Below are 14,218 nucleotides of genomic sequence, written 5' to 3' on the forward strand. Positions count from 1 at the left end.
CTTTTCATTGGAATTCATAATAGGTGTTTTATTTGCATTTTGTTCTATTGTGTTGTCGTCTCAGTTTTGCACATTTATTTGTATCTCGAAAAAGAGTAGCACGTACAGATGATTTCGATGTATGGCGATAGCACACGACATGAAAAATGAGAAAATGGAAGGAAAAAAATGAAAATACCTCGGACGGATATATATATATTTTTTTTAAATCAAAACAAAATTTTAATTAGCAAGTTTACTTTCAATCCGGAAATCGCATATCGTTTTACACTTTGGATGGCACTCTTCTGTTATGCATTCGTTTCTTGAAATGGTGATATTCCGAAAGAGAAGAACATGGCTTTGCAACTTTTAAAATGTTCGATGTCGATTTCTGGCCGAACGTCCGGCAATGCTCAAATGAAATCTGAAATAATCATTCAGCATTGCCCCTCGTAAACATGCAATTTCCGGTGCATTACCACTATGTAAATAGCAGAGCTACGGTAGGGTATATATAGGAACCGGCACTGAAATGTGTTTGTACTCGCTTCGGCAGTACATATACTAAAATTGGAACGATACAGAGAAGATTAGCATGGCCCCTGCGCAAGGATGACACGCAAAATCGTGAAGCGTTCCACATTTTTTGCTTGATACTAATTTCCTTTGGAGAATGTTCTTGTTACGTGTCAGATAAGTGCAATGTCTCGTCAAAGTGAAATTTAAACAAATTAGATTTCGAGCACTTTGTTAATTTCAATAAGTCTTTTATAGCAATTAATATGTTTTTAGTATTCAAAAATAATTTATGAAATTTGAAATGAGGGTTTCACTTCTCGGAACATTATAAGAACTCGCAATTTTATGCAGTGTTATCGCGACTAAGACAAAACTACTGCTGCTCTTCAAAATTGATAACAAGACGGGGAAAGTTGGGAACACTAATTATCATGAATGAAGAAAACGCTAGAAACTTAAAATTGGAGGAGGAAATTTTTAAAAGAATCATTTTGAGGGAGAGGATGATTAAGTGTTTTCCAGGTTAGCAATTTCTATCTTGCCGATAACAAATTAGTAATTCGCCAAAAATATATTGAGATTATTTGCGGTCAGAATGAGGGAATAATAATTATAAACAATATTTTCGAAAATTCAATTATTTGCTCTAAAACTAAACTAAATTTAATACTGGAAGACTGGTGTGTTCCTAAAAATAAACATAGGCTTGGAAAAAAAAATTAAACTGAAATTTATGAAATTTTTAAAATGAAATTTCTATTTCTAATTTTTATCGACTGAAGGTACTCAGTACTATCTATTCGGAGAAAAAAGTAGAAAACTTTTAATTACCAGTTCGCATACCTCTAAAATTGAAAGCATTATTTAAATTGAAACTTTTTCTATAACTCACGGGAGCGCGAAGCTTTCAGGCCCGTTTCCCATGATCGCTCGTCTCCGCGATCGCAGATCTGGTGTGAGAGGTGTCGGCTCAGCTTCATTCCTAGGTTCCTGCTCCCACCGTCTCTCAATAGGCGGTTGAGATTTCTTGTGACAGGATATTATAAAACTTGTTCAGTTTTCAGGTGTTCGGCTCTTTCTCCAACTCTCTCTCTTGTTAGGGTGTAGGTAATAAAAAGACGACCCTGAACACTTGGCGCTCCCTCCGCGTGGCACTGCAAGGTGCAGTTTGCCCTCTTTTACTGCAGCTCTAAAAATTTTAAATGGAGGATCTGATGTTTCCAGTGCTCTTACTATAGTTTCTCAATAATTTGTTTCAATTATTTGATTAGTTTCGATTCAAGAGAAATTAATTTTACGAAAATTTCACAGCACAAAAATAATCTTTGCATCATCTTAAAGTTTAAAAAAATTATTTAATTTTTCTATGATAATGTTTGATAGTCACATACTTCCAATGATACTTTGGCACAACACTGTTTCTGGTTGAATTTTTCGTTCCTTTCCTTTGTCAATATTTAAAAAAGAAAAGAAAAGACTCTGATCATATTTTAAAACAATGCATTACTTTACTGAAGCGAAACTCAGATTCCAACATTGCTATGAATATTTCATACAAGCTTTTGTCTATTATTGCTGATGATAAAAATGCGAAGATACGTCTCGTATCATTATACATTCTCAGTACTTTTCAGTGCAAGGTCTATTTTCATTATATGGTTCGAAACTTTAGTGTGCTTATATTATACGTTTAACATTACAATCAATGTATGGGTGTGTGTGTGTGGGGGGGGGGATTGTAAATTGCCCCCATTTTCAAATACCGGATATCTTTCCTGAGATGTAATGGGATGTATAAAAATAAAAACAAAAAATTAGGGAAATGCCTAGCACCGTGAACAGAATGGTGTAACACTCCTACAGTATATCAATTATATGACTGTCAAAATTTGAAGTTCGGGGGTATTTTAATGAGAAATCTATTGAGATAAAGTTACACATATACTATTATTTATCTGAAATTTTTAACAACCGTTAATTCCATCGGACCGACTGATCGTCAAAGGCGGTTAGAATTACAGAAAATTTCTAACAAAAGAGTATTTTTATTTTTTCGAAGGTTATAAGCGCGTAGCAAAACGTGGACCGAAAGGGCATAGTAACGTTTACGATGTCATTTCGAATGAATAGAGTTTAATACCCGAGAGCTTGCAAACGCCTCCGAAGTGTGGCGCAGCGATCGCTCAAAGAGTAAATGCGAAATACATTATTCTGCATGTGATTGCTCTTAATGAATATGATCGTTCTAAATTAGCGGTTTAATTCGCAATAATTTGAAGCCAAATAAATTGCATTGATTCTGGATGTAGTACGGAAAATCACGAACTTATATTATTTATAAACAAAGAATAGATGGCGCTCGCTACCTTTCATTTTATGCGACGACTTTCGTACTACTCACTCGAACACTACGAATGCATTTACTTCTAATTGTCAATGCACATTTTCCTTTGAACACTTTCTCTTAATATAGCTTTTGAAATTTTTAATCTAATTATGAATATATAGGCATATTATTCCTTTTAATACAGCTATTTCTTGTTATTTTGTTTTTTATGCATGTTTCAAAGTTCGAATCGTCTTCTTATCATTAAATTTAAAATCTAGAAAACCACATAATTGGTTTACATAATAATTGATCCAAAATGTCAAGAAAGATCACCATACGTGGACAAGTGCAAATGATTTCGTGACGCTGGAGAAAAAATCATGGATGCCAAACCAAAAGTTGATTGTAATAAATTCCCTTTGAAATTTAATAACTTTTATTCGAATAAAATACATCAGTAATGCTTTACATCGACGGATCCTACTGCATTTTAAACATGGCAGTAGAATATTGTATGAAAGATTGCACAAGTAGTTGTGCCTGAGATTTGCTTATCATCATTCTTAAAGGAGTGAATTGTATCATTTCATAAGTCGTGACTGTGGCAGTTGAGATGACTTTTCCCTTCGTAGACTCTATTTCCTCTGCAGATGCGAGTTGTAATGCGAAATCTGTTGTACGCTTTACGAATTTAATGCTGTAGCTACATTAACCAAGAGCTCTGGTCAAGGCGATAAGCTTTTAAATTAAAAGCGCGATGAAGTCGTAGCGATCATCACGGGTATGCATTCGACATGCAGCACTTATGAGTTTGAGGTGCAGAAAAGCCATGTTGGAAAAAACTGACTCTTTATCATCTTCATATAGCAAGCCATGAGTTAGTTGCAGTAACAGCCGAAGCGTATCTTGAATAAATGTTTCTCAGCCTGGTGTGGGTAACGTGAAAGTAATTAGCGTATTCACTCTATTTCTTCTTTTCGTAAAATATCTGGGACAGCGCGAACGCAGTCCCAACTACCAAAAATTATGCACCCCAAGCAACCGCGATTTGCGGATGTGGCGAACGTCAACCCTCCGAAGTGCAATGGAAGGCCTCTGCTCGGGGGAGCCTCCTTATTGATCAAGGCATCCCCAGTGCCAGGTAAGTATGCGAGCAATCAGCCTGCGAAACTTCATATCTATCATTCTCCAATTCTAAAAGTGGTAACTTGACTTGACGAAAATGATTTTATATCCATGCAGATTCTTGAATTTCATTGGCAATCCGAAGATCGACTTTAGATTTCCTCCACACTGTTAAAACAAATTTTCCCATTCTATCGTAACACAATATGACACGTCAGTCAGACAAGAAGAATTTTAAGAATCACTCCTTTCTTTTGTGGGAAATTTTCAGAAGCAAAAATATTTACAGGACCATAATACTATCAATCCAAGTGATGAGCAACGGCGATATGCAGAAATGGAATGTCTTGTGTAAAAAAGAAAGGCTGTCTTTTGGTGAGAGAATAATGCATCTTCTAATCTCTCTGGTGATTGAAGAATTTTTCTCTTCGAAGTAGTTAGTATCTTCGCTTTTCATTGGAATTCATAATAGGTGTTTTATTTGCATTTTGTTCTATTGTGTTGTCGTCTCAGTTTTGCACATTTATTTGTATCTCGAAAAAGAGTAGCACGTACAGATGATTTCGATGTATGGCGATAGCACACGACATGAAAAATGAGAAAATGGAAGGAAAAAAATGAAAATACCTCGGACGGATATATATATATTTTTTTTAAATCAAAACAAAATTTTAATTAGCAAGTTTACTTTCAATCCGGAAATCGCATATCGTTTTACACTTTGGATGGCACTCTTCTGTTATGCATTCGTTTCTTGAAATGGTGATATTCCGAAAGAGAAGAACATGGCTTTGCAACTTTTAAAATGTTCGATGTCGATTTCTGGCCGAACGTCCGGCAATGCTCAAATGAAATCTGAAATAATCATTCAGCATTGCCCCTCGTAAACATGCAATTTCCGGTGCATTACCACTATGTAAATAGCAGAGCTACGGTAGGGTATATATAGGAACCGGCACTGAAATGTGTTTGTACTCGCTTCGGCAGTACATATACTAAAATTGGAACGATACAGAGAAGATTAGCATGGCCCCTGCGCAAGGATGACACGCAAAATCGTGAAGCGTTCCACATTTTTTGCTTGATACTAATTTCCTTTGGAGAATGTTCTTGTTACGTGTCAGATAAGTGCAATGTCTCGTCAAAGTGAAATTTAAACAAATTAGATTTCGAGCACTTTGTTAATTTCAATAAGTCTTTTATAGCAATTAATATGTTTTTAGTATTCAAAAATAATTTATGAAATTTGAAATGAGGGTTTCACTTCTCGGAACATTATAAGAACTCGCAATTTTATGCAGTGTTATCGCGACTAAGACAAAACTACTGCTGCTCTTCAAAATTGATAACAAGACGGGGAAAGTTGGGAACACTAATTATCATGAATGAAGAAAACGCTAGAAACTTAAAATTGGAGGAGGAAATTTTTAAAAGAATCATTTTGAGGGAGAGGATGATTAAGTGTTTTCCAGGTTAGCAATTTCTATCTTGCCGATAACAAATTAGTAATTCGCCAAAAATATATTGAGATTATTTGCGGTCAGAATGAGGGAATAATAATTATAAACAATATTTTCGAAAATTCAATTATTTGCTCTAAAACTAAACTAAATTTAATACTGGAAGACTGGTGTGTTCCTAAAAATAAACATAGGCTTGGAAAAAAAAATTAAACTGAAATTTATGAAATTTTTAAAATGAAATTTCTATTTCTAATTTTTATCGACTGAAGGTACTCAGTACTATCTATTCGGAGAAAAAAGTAGAAAACTTTTAATTACCAGTTCGCATACCTCTAAAATTGAAAGCATTATTTAAATTGAAACTTTTTCTATAACTCACGGGAGCGCGAAGCTTTCAGGCCCGTTTCCCATGATCGCTCGTCTCCGCGATCGCAGATCTGGTGTGAGAGGTGTCGGCTCAGCTTCATTCCTAGGTTCCTGCTCCCACCGTCTCTCAATAGGCGGTTGAGATTTCTTGTGACAGGATATTATAAAACTTGTTCAGTTTTCAGGTGTTCGGCTCTTTCTCCAACTCTCTCTCTTGTTAGGGTGTAGGTAATAAAAAGACGACCCTGAACACTTGGCGCTCCCTCCGCGTGGCACTGCAAGGTGCAGTTTGCCCTCTTTTACTGCAGCTCTAAAAATTTTAAATGGAGGATCTGATGTTTCCAGTGCTCTTACTATAGTTTCTCAATAATTTGTTTCAATTATTTGATTAGTTTCGATTCAAGAGAAATTAATTTTACGAAAATTTCACAGCACAAAAATAATCTTTGCATCATCTTAAAGTTTAAAAAAATTATTTAATTTTTCTATGATAATGTTTGATAGTCACATACTTCCAATGATACTTTGGCACAACACTGTTTCTGGTTGAATTTTTCGTTCCTTTCCTTTGTCAATATTTAAAAAAGAAAAGAAAAGACTCTGATCATATTTTAAAACAATGCATTACTTTACTGAAGCGAAACTCAGATTCCAACATTGCTATGAATATTTCATACAAGCTTTTGTCTATTATTGCTGATGATAAAAATGCGAAGATACGTCTCGTATCATTATACATTCTCAGTACTTTTCAGTGCAAGGTCTATTTTCATTATATGGTTCGAAACTTTAGTGTGCTTATATTATACGTTTAACATTACAATCAATGTATGGGTGTGTGTGTGTGGGGGGGGGATTGTAAATTGCCCCCATTTTCAAATACCGGATATCTTTCCTGAGATGTAATGGGATGTATAAAAATAAAAACAAAAAATTAGGGAAATGCCTAGCACCGTGAACAGAATGGTGTAACACTCCTACAGTATATCAATTATATGACTGTCAAAATTTGAAGTTCGGGGGTATTTTAATGAGAAATCTATTGAGATAAAGTTACACATATACTATTATTTATCTGAAATTTTTAACAACCGTTAATTCCATCGGACCGACTGATCGTCAAAGGCGGTTAGAATTACAGAAAATTTCTAACAAAAGAGTATTTTTATTTTTTCGAAGGTTATAAGCGCGTAGCAAAACGTGGACCGAAAGGGCATAGTAACGTTTACGATGTCATTTCGAATGAATAGAGTTTAATACCCGAGAGCTTGCAAACGCCTCCGAAGTGTGGCGCAGCGATCGCTCAAAGAGTAAATGCGAAATACATTATTCTGCATGTGATTGCTCTTAATGAATATGATCGTTCTAAATTAGCGGTTTAATTCGCAATAATTTGAAGCCAAATAAATTGCATTGATTCTGGATGTAGTACGGAAAATCACGAACTTATATTATTTATAAACAAAGAATAGATGGCGCTCGCTACCTTTCATTTTATGCGACGACTTTCGTACTACTCACTCGAACACTACGAATGCATTTACTTCTAATTGTCAATGCACATTTTCCTTTGAACACTTTCTCTTAATATAGCTTTTGAAATTTTTAATCTAATTATGAATATATAGGCATATTATTCCTTTTAATACAGCTATTTCTTGTTATTTTGTTTTTTATGCATGTTTCAAAGTTCGAATCGTCTTCTTATCATTAAATTTAAAATCTAGAAAACCACATAATTGGTTTACATAATAATTGATCCAAAATGTCAAGAAAGATCACCATACGTGGACAAGTGCAAATGATTTCGTGACGCTGGAGAAAAAATCATGGATGCCAAACCAAAAGTTGATTGTAATAAATTCCCTTTGAAATTTAATAACTTTTATTCGAATAAAATACATCAGTAATGCTTTACATCGACGGATCCTACTGCATTTTAAACATGGCAGTAGAATATTGTATGAAAGATTGCACAAGTAGTTGTGCCTGAGATTTGCTTATCATCATTCTTAAAGGAGTGAATTGTATCATTTCATAAGTCGTGACTGTGGCAGTTGAGATGACTTTTCCCTTCGTAGACTCTATTTCCTCTGCAGATGCGAGTTGTAATGCGAAATCTGTTGTACGCTTTACGAATTTAATGCTGTAGCTACATTAACCAAGAGCTCTGGTCAAGGCGATAAGCTTTTAAATTAAAAGCGCGATGAAGTCGTAGCGATCATCACGGGTATGCATTCGACATGCAGCACTTATGAGTTTGAGGTGCAGAAAAGCCATGTTGGAAAAAACTGACTCTTTATCATCTTCATATAGCAAGCCATGAGTTAGTTGCAGTAACAGCCGAAGCGTATCTTGAATAAATGTTTCTCAGCCTGGTGTGGGTAACGTGAAAGTAATTAGCGTATTCACTCTATTTCTTCTTTTCGTAAAATATCTGGGACAGCGCGAACGCAGTCCCAACTACCAAAAATTATGCACCCCAAGCAACCGCGATTTGCGGATGTGGCGAACGTCAACCCTCCGAAGTGCAATGGAAGGCCTCTGCTCGGGGGAGCCTCCTTATTGATCAAGGCATCCCCAGTGCCAGGTAAGTATGCGAGCAATCAGCCTGCGAAACTTCATATCTATCATTCTCCAATTCTAAAAGTGGTAACTTGACTTGACGAAAATGATTTTATATCCATGCAGATTCTTGAATTTCATTGGCAATCCGAAGATCGACTTTAGATTTCCTCCACACTGTTAAAACAAATTTTCCCATTCTATCGTAACACAATATGACACGTCAGTCAGACAAGAAGAATTTTAAGAATCACTCCTTTCTTTTGTGGGAAATTTTCAGAAGCAAAAATATTTACAGGACCATAATACTATCAATCCAAGTGATGAGCAACGGCGATATGCAGAAATGGAATGTCTTGTGTAAAAAAGAAAGGCTGTCTTTTGGTGAGAGAATAATGCATCTTCTAATCTCTCTGGTGATTGAAGAATTTTTCTCTTCGAAGTAGTTAGTATCTTCGCTTTTCATTGGAATTCATAATAGGTGTTTTATTTGCATTTTGTTCTATTGTGTTGTCGTCTCAGTTTTGCACATTTATTTGTATCTCGAAAAAGAGTAGCACGTACAGATGATTTCGATGTATGGCGATAGCACACGACATGAAAAATGAGAAAATGGAAGGAAAAAAATGAAAATACCTCGGACGGATATATATATATTTTTTTTAAATCAAAACAAAATTTTAATTAGCAAGTTTACTTTCAATCCGGAAATCGCATATCGTTTTACACTTTGGATGGCACTCTTCTGTTATGCATTCGTTTCTTGAAATGGTGATATTCCGAAAGAGAAGAACATGGCTTTGCAACTTTTAAAATGTTCGATGTCGATTTCTGGCCGAACGTCCGGCAATGCTCAAATGAAATCTGAAATAATCATTCAGCATTGCCCCTCGTAAACATGCAATTTCCGGTGCATTACCACTATGTAAATAGCAGAGCTACGGTAGGGTATATATAGGAACCGGCACTGAAATGTGTTTGTACTCGCTTCGGCAGTACATATACTAAAATTGGAACGATACAGAGAAGATTAGCATGGCCCCTGCGCAAGGATGACACGCAAAATCGTGAAGCGTTCCACATTTTTTGCTTGATACTAATTTCCTTTGGAGAATGTTCTTGTTACGTGTCAGATAAGTGCAATGTCTCGTCAAAGTGAAATTTAAACAAATTAGATTTCGAGCACTTTGTTAATTTCAATAAGTCTTTTATAGCAATTAATATGTTTTTAGTATTCAAAAATAATTTATGAAATTTGAAATGAGGGTTTCACTTCTCGGAACATTATAAGAACTCGCAATTTTATGCAGTGTTATCGCGACTAAGACAAAACTACTGCTGCTCTTCAAAATTGATAACAAGACGGGGAAAGTTGGGAACACTAATTATCATGAATGAAGAAAACGCTAGAAACTTAAAATTGGAGGAGGAAATTTTTAAAAGAATCATTTTGAGGGAGAGGATGATTAAGTGTTTTCCAGGTTAGCAATTTCTATCTTGCCGATAACAAATTAGTAATTCGCCAAAAATATATTGAGATTATTTGCGGTCAGAATGAGGGAATAATAATTATAAACAATATTTTCGAAAATTCAATTATTTGCTCTAAAACTAAACTAAATTTAATACTGGAAGACTGGTGTGTTCCTAAAAATAAACATAGGCTTGGAAAAAAAAATTAAACTGAAATTTATGAAATTTTTAAAATGAAATTTCTATTTCTAATTTTTATCGACTGAAGGTACTCAGTACTATCTATTCGGAGAAAAAAGTAGAAAACTTTTAATTACCAGTTCGCATACCTCTAAAATTGAAAGCATTATTTAAATTGAAACTTTTTCTATAACTCACGGGAGCGCGAAGCTTTCAGGCCCGTTTCCCATGATCGCTCGTCTCCGCGATCGCAGATCTGGTGTGAGAGGTGTCGGCTCAGCTTCATTCCTAGGTGCTCCCACCGTCTCTCAATAGGCGGTAGAGAGTTCTTGTGACAGGATATTATAAAACTTGTTCAGTTTTCAGGTGTTCGGCTCTTTCTCCAACTCTCTCTCTTGTTAGGGTGTAGGTAATAAAAAGACGACCCTGAACACTTGGCGCTCCCTCCGCGTGGCACTGCAAGGTGCAGTTTGCCCTCTTTTACTGCAGCTCTAAAAATTTTAAATGGAGGATCTGATGTTTCCAGTGCTCTTACTATAGTTTCTCAATAATTTGTTTCAATTATTTGATTAGTTTCGATTCAAGAGAAATTAATTTTACGAAAATTTCACAGCACAAAAATAATCTTTGCATCATCTTAAAGTTTAAAAAAATTATTTAATTTTTCTATGATAATGTTTGATAGTCACATACTTCCAATGATACTTTGGCACAACACTGTTTCTGGTTGAATTTTTCGTTCCTTTCCTTTGTCAATATTTAAAAAAGAAAAGAAAAGACTCTGATCATATTTTAAAACAATGCATTACTTTACTGAAGCGAAACTCAGATTCCAACATTGCTATGAATATTTCATACAAGCTTTTGTCTATTATTGCTGATGATAAAAATGCGAAGATACGTCTCGTATCATTATACATTCTCAGTACTTTTCAGTGCAAGGTCTATTTTCATTATATGGTTCGAAACTTTAGTGTGCTTATATTATACGTTTAACATTACAATCAATGTATGGGTGTGTGTGTGTGGGGGGGGGGATTGTAAATTGCCCCCATTTTCAAATACCGGATATCTTTCCTGAGATGTAATGGGATGTATAAAAATAAAAACAAAAAATTAGGGAAATGCCTAGCACCGTGCACAGAATGGTGTAACACTCCTACAGTATATCAATTATATGACTGTCAAAATTTGAAGTTCGGGGGTATTTTAATGAGAAATCTATTGAGATAAAGTTACACATATACTATTATTTATCTGAAATTTTTAACAACCGTTAATTCCATCGGACCGACTGATCGTCAAAGGCGGTTAGAATTACAGAAAATTTCTAACAAAAGAGTATTTTTATTTTTTCGAAGGTTATAAGCGCGTAGCAAAACGTGGACCGAAAGGGCATAGTAACGTTTACGATGTCATTTCGAATGAATAGAGTTTAATACCCGAGAGCTTGCAAACGCCTCCGAAGTGTGGCGCAGCGATCGCTCAAAGAGTAAATGCGAAATACATTATTCTGCATGTGATTGCTCTTAATGAATATGATCGTTCTAAATTAGCGGTTTAATTCGCAATAATTTGAAGCCAAATAAATTGCATTGATTCTGGATGTAGTACGGAAAATCACGAACTTATATTATTTATAAACAAAGAATAGATGGCACTCGCTACCTTTCATTTTATGCGACGACTTTCGTACTACTCACTCGAACACTACGAATGCATTTACTTCTAATTGTCAATGCACATTTTCCTTTGAACACTTTCTCTTAATATAGCTTTTGAAATTTTTAATCTAATTATGAATATATAGGCATATTATTCCTTTTAATACAGCTATTTCTTGTTATTTTGTTTTTTATGCATGTTTCAAAGTTCGAATCGTCTTCTTATCATTAAATTTAAAATCTAGAAAACCACATAATTGGTTTACATAATAATTGATCCAAAATGTCAAGAAAGATCACCATACGTGGACAAGTGCAAATGATTTCGTGACGCTGGAGAAAAAATCATGGATGCCAAACCAAAAGTTGATTGTAATAAATTCCCTTTGAAATTTAATAACTTTTATTCGAATAAAATACATCAGTAATGCTTTACATCGACGGATCCTACTGCATTTTAAACATGGCAGTAGAATATTGTATGAAAGATTGCACAAGTAGTTGTGCCTGAGATTTGCTTATCATCATTCTTAAAGGAGTGAATTGTATCATTTCATAAGTCGTGACTGTGGCAGTTGAGATGACTTTTCCCTTCGTAGACTCTATTTCCTCTGCAGATGCGAGTTGTAATGCGAAATCTGTTGTACGCTTTACGAATTTAATGCTGTAGCTACATTAACCAAGAGCTCTGGTCAAGGCGATAAGCTTTTAAATTAAAAGCGCGATGAAGTCGTAGCGATCATCACGGGTATGCATTCGACATGCAGCACTTATGAGTTTGAGGTGCAGAAAAGCCATGTTGGAAAAAACTGACTCTTTATCATCTTCATATAGCAAGCCATGAGTTAGTTGCAGTAACAGCCGAAGCGTATCTTGAATAAATGTTTCTCAGCCTGGTGTGGGTAACGTGAAAGTAATTAGCGTATTCACTCTATTTCTTCTTTTCGTAAAATATCTGGGACAGCGCGAACGCAGTCCCAACTACCAAAAATTATGCACCCCAAGCAACCGCGATTTGCGGATGTGGCGAACGTCAACCCTCCGAAGTGCAATGGAAGGCCTCTGCTCGGGGGAGCCTCCTTATTGATCAAGGCATCCCCAGTGCCAGGTAAGTATGCGAGCAATCAGCCTGCGAAACTTCATATCTATCATTCTCCAATTCTAAAAGTGGTAACTTGACTTGACGAAAATGATTTTATATCCATGCAGATTCTTGAATTTCATTGGCAATCCGAAGATCGACTTTAGATTTCCTCCACACTGTTAAAACAAATTTTCCCATTCTATCGTAACACAATATGACACGTCAGTCAGACAAGAAGAATTTTAAGAATCACTCCTTTCTTTTGTGGGAAATTTTCAGAAGCAAAAATATTTACAGGACCATAATACTATCAATCCAAGTGATGAGCAACGGCGATATGCAGAAATGGAATGTCTTGTGTAAAAAAGAAAGGCTGTCTTTTGGTGAGAGAATAATGCATCTTCTAATCTCTCTGGTGATTGAAGAATTTTTCTCTTCGAAGTAGTTAGTATCTTCGCTTTTCATTGGAATTCATAATAGGTGTTTTATTTGCATTTTGTTCTATTGTGTTGTCGTCTCAGTTTTGCACATTTATTTGTATCTCGAAAAAGAGTAGCACGTACAGATGATTTCGATGTATGGCGATAGCACACGACATGAAAAATGAGAAAATGGAAGGAAAAAAATGAAAATACCTCGGACGGATATATATATATATTTTTTAAATCAAAACAAAATTTTAATTAGCAAGTTTACTTTCAATCCGGAAATCGCATATCGTTTTACACTTTGGATGGCACTCTTCTGTTATGCATTCGTTTCTTGAAATGGTGATATTCCGAAAGAGAAGAACATGGCTTTGCAACTTTTAAAATGTTCGATGTCGATTTCTGGCCGAACGTCCGGCAATGCTCAAATGAAATCTGAAATAATCATTCAGCATTGCCCCTCGTAAACATGCAATTTCCGGTGCATTACCACTATGTAAATAGCAGAGCTACGGTAGGGTATATATAGGAACCGGCACTGAAATGTGTTTGTACTCGCTTCGGCAGTACATATACTAAAATTGGAACGATACAGAGAAGATTAGCATGGCCCCTGCGCAAGGATGACACGCAAAATCGTGAAGCGTTCCACATTTTTTGCTTGATACTAATTTCCTTTGGAGAATGTTCTTGTTACGTGTCAGATAAGTGCAATGTCTCGTCAAAGTGAAATTTAAACAAATTAGATTTCGAGCACTTTGTTAATTTCAATAAGTCTTTTATAGCAATTAATATGTTTTTAGTATTCAAAAATAATTTATGAAATTTGAAATGAGGGTTTCACTTCTCGGAACATTATAAGAACTCGCAATTTTATGCAGTGTTATCGCGACTAAGACAAAACTACTGCTGCTCTTCAAAATTGATAACAAGACGGGGAAAGTTGGGAACACTAATTATCATGAATGAAGAAAACGCTAGAAACTTAAAATTGGAGGAGGAAATTTTTAAAAGAATCATTTTGAGGGAGAGGATGATTA

At 35.3% G+C, this 14,218-nt stretch overlaps 7 non-coding genes across 7 annotated transcripts; 4 read left to right on the forward strand and 3 right to left on the reverse strand.

Annotated features, from left to right (window-relative positions):
- The first annotated feature begins 522 nt into the window (after nucleotides 1–522).
- Nucleotides 523–629, forward strand: LOC129964344 (U6 spliceosomal RNA). The gene has a single exon (XR_008784126.1). It is a non-coding gene; the product is annotated as a U6 spliceosomal RNA (small nuclear RNA).
- Nucleotides 630–3,818: 3,189 nt separating this feature from the next.
- LOC129964390 (U1 spliceosomal RNA) lies at nucleotides 3,819–3,979 on the reverse strand. Its single transcript, XR_008784168.1, has one exon. It is a non-coding gene; the product is annotated as a U1 spliceosomal RNA (small nuclear RNA).
- Nucleotides 3,980–4,926: 947 nt separating this feature from the next.
- LOC129964345 (U6 spliceosomal RNA) lies at nucleotides 4,927–5,033 on the forward strand. The gene has a single exon (XR_008784127.1). It is a non-coding gene; the product is annotated as a U6 spliceosomal RNA (small nuclear RNA).
- A 3,188-nt stretch (nucleotides 5,034–8,221) lies between these two features.
- On the reverse strand, nucleotides 8,222–8,382 carry LOC129964391 (U1 spliceosomal RNA). The gene has a single exon (XR_008784169.1). It is a non-coding gene; the product is annotated as a U1 spliceosomal RNA (small nuclear RNA).
- A 947-nt stretch (nucleotides 8,383–9,329) lies between these two features.
- On the forward strand, nucleotides 9,330–9,436 carry LOC129964346 (U6 spliceosomal RNA). The gene has a single exon (XR_008784128.1). It is a non-coding gene; the product is annotated as a U6 spliceosomal RNA (small nuclear RNA).
- A 3,185-nt stretch (nucleotides 9,437–12,621) lies between these two features.
- Nucleotides 12,622–12,782, reverse strand: LOC129964393 (U1 spliceosomal RNA). The gene has a single exon (XR_008784171.1). It is a non-coding gene; the product is annotated as a U1 spliceosomal RNA (small nuclear RNA).
- A 947-nt stretch (nucleotides 12,783–13,729) lies between these two features.
- On the forward strand, nucleotides 13,730–13,836 carry LOC129964347 (U6 spliceosomal RNA). Its single transcript, XR_008784129.1, has one exon. It is a non-coding gene; the product is annotated as a U6 spliceosomal RNA (small nuclear RNA).
- The last annotated feature ends 382 nt before the right edge of the window (nucleotides 13,837–14,218 follow it).

The sequence above is a fragment of the Argiope bruennichi genome, chromosome 3, assembly GCF_947563725.1.
Source record: "Argiope bruennichi chromosome 3, qqArgBrue1.1, whole genome shotgun sequence".
NCBI lineage: Eukaryota > Metazoa > Arthropoda > Arachnida > Araneae > Araneidae > Argiope > Argiope bruennichi.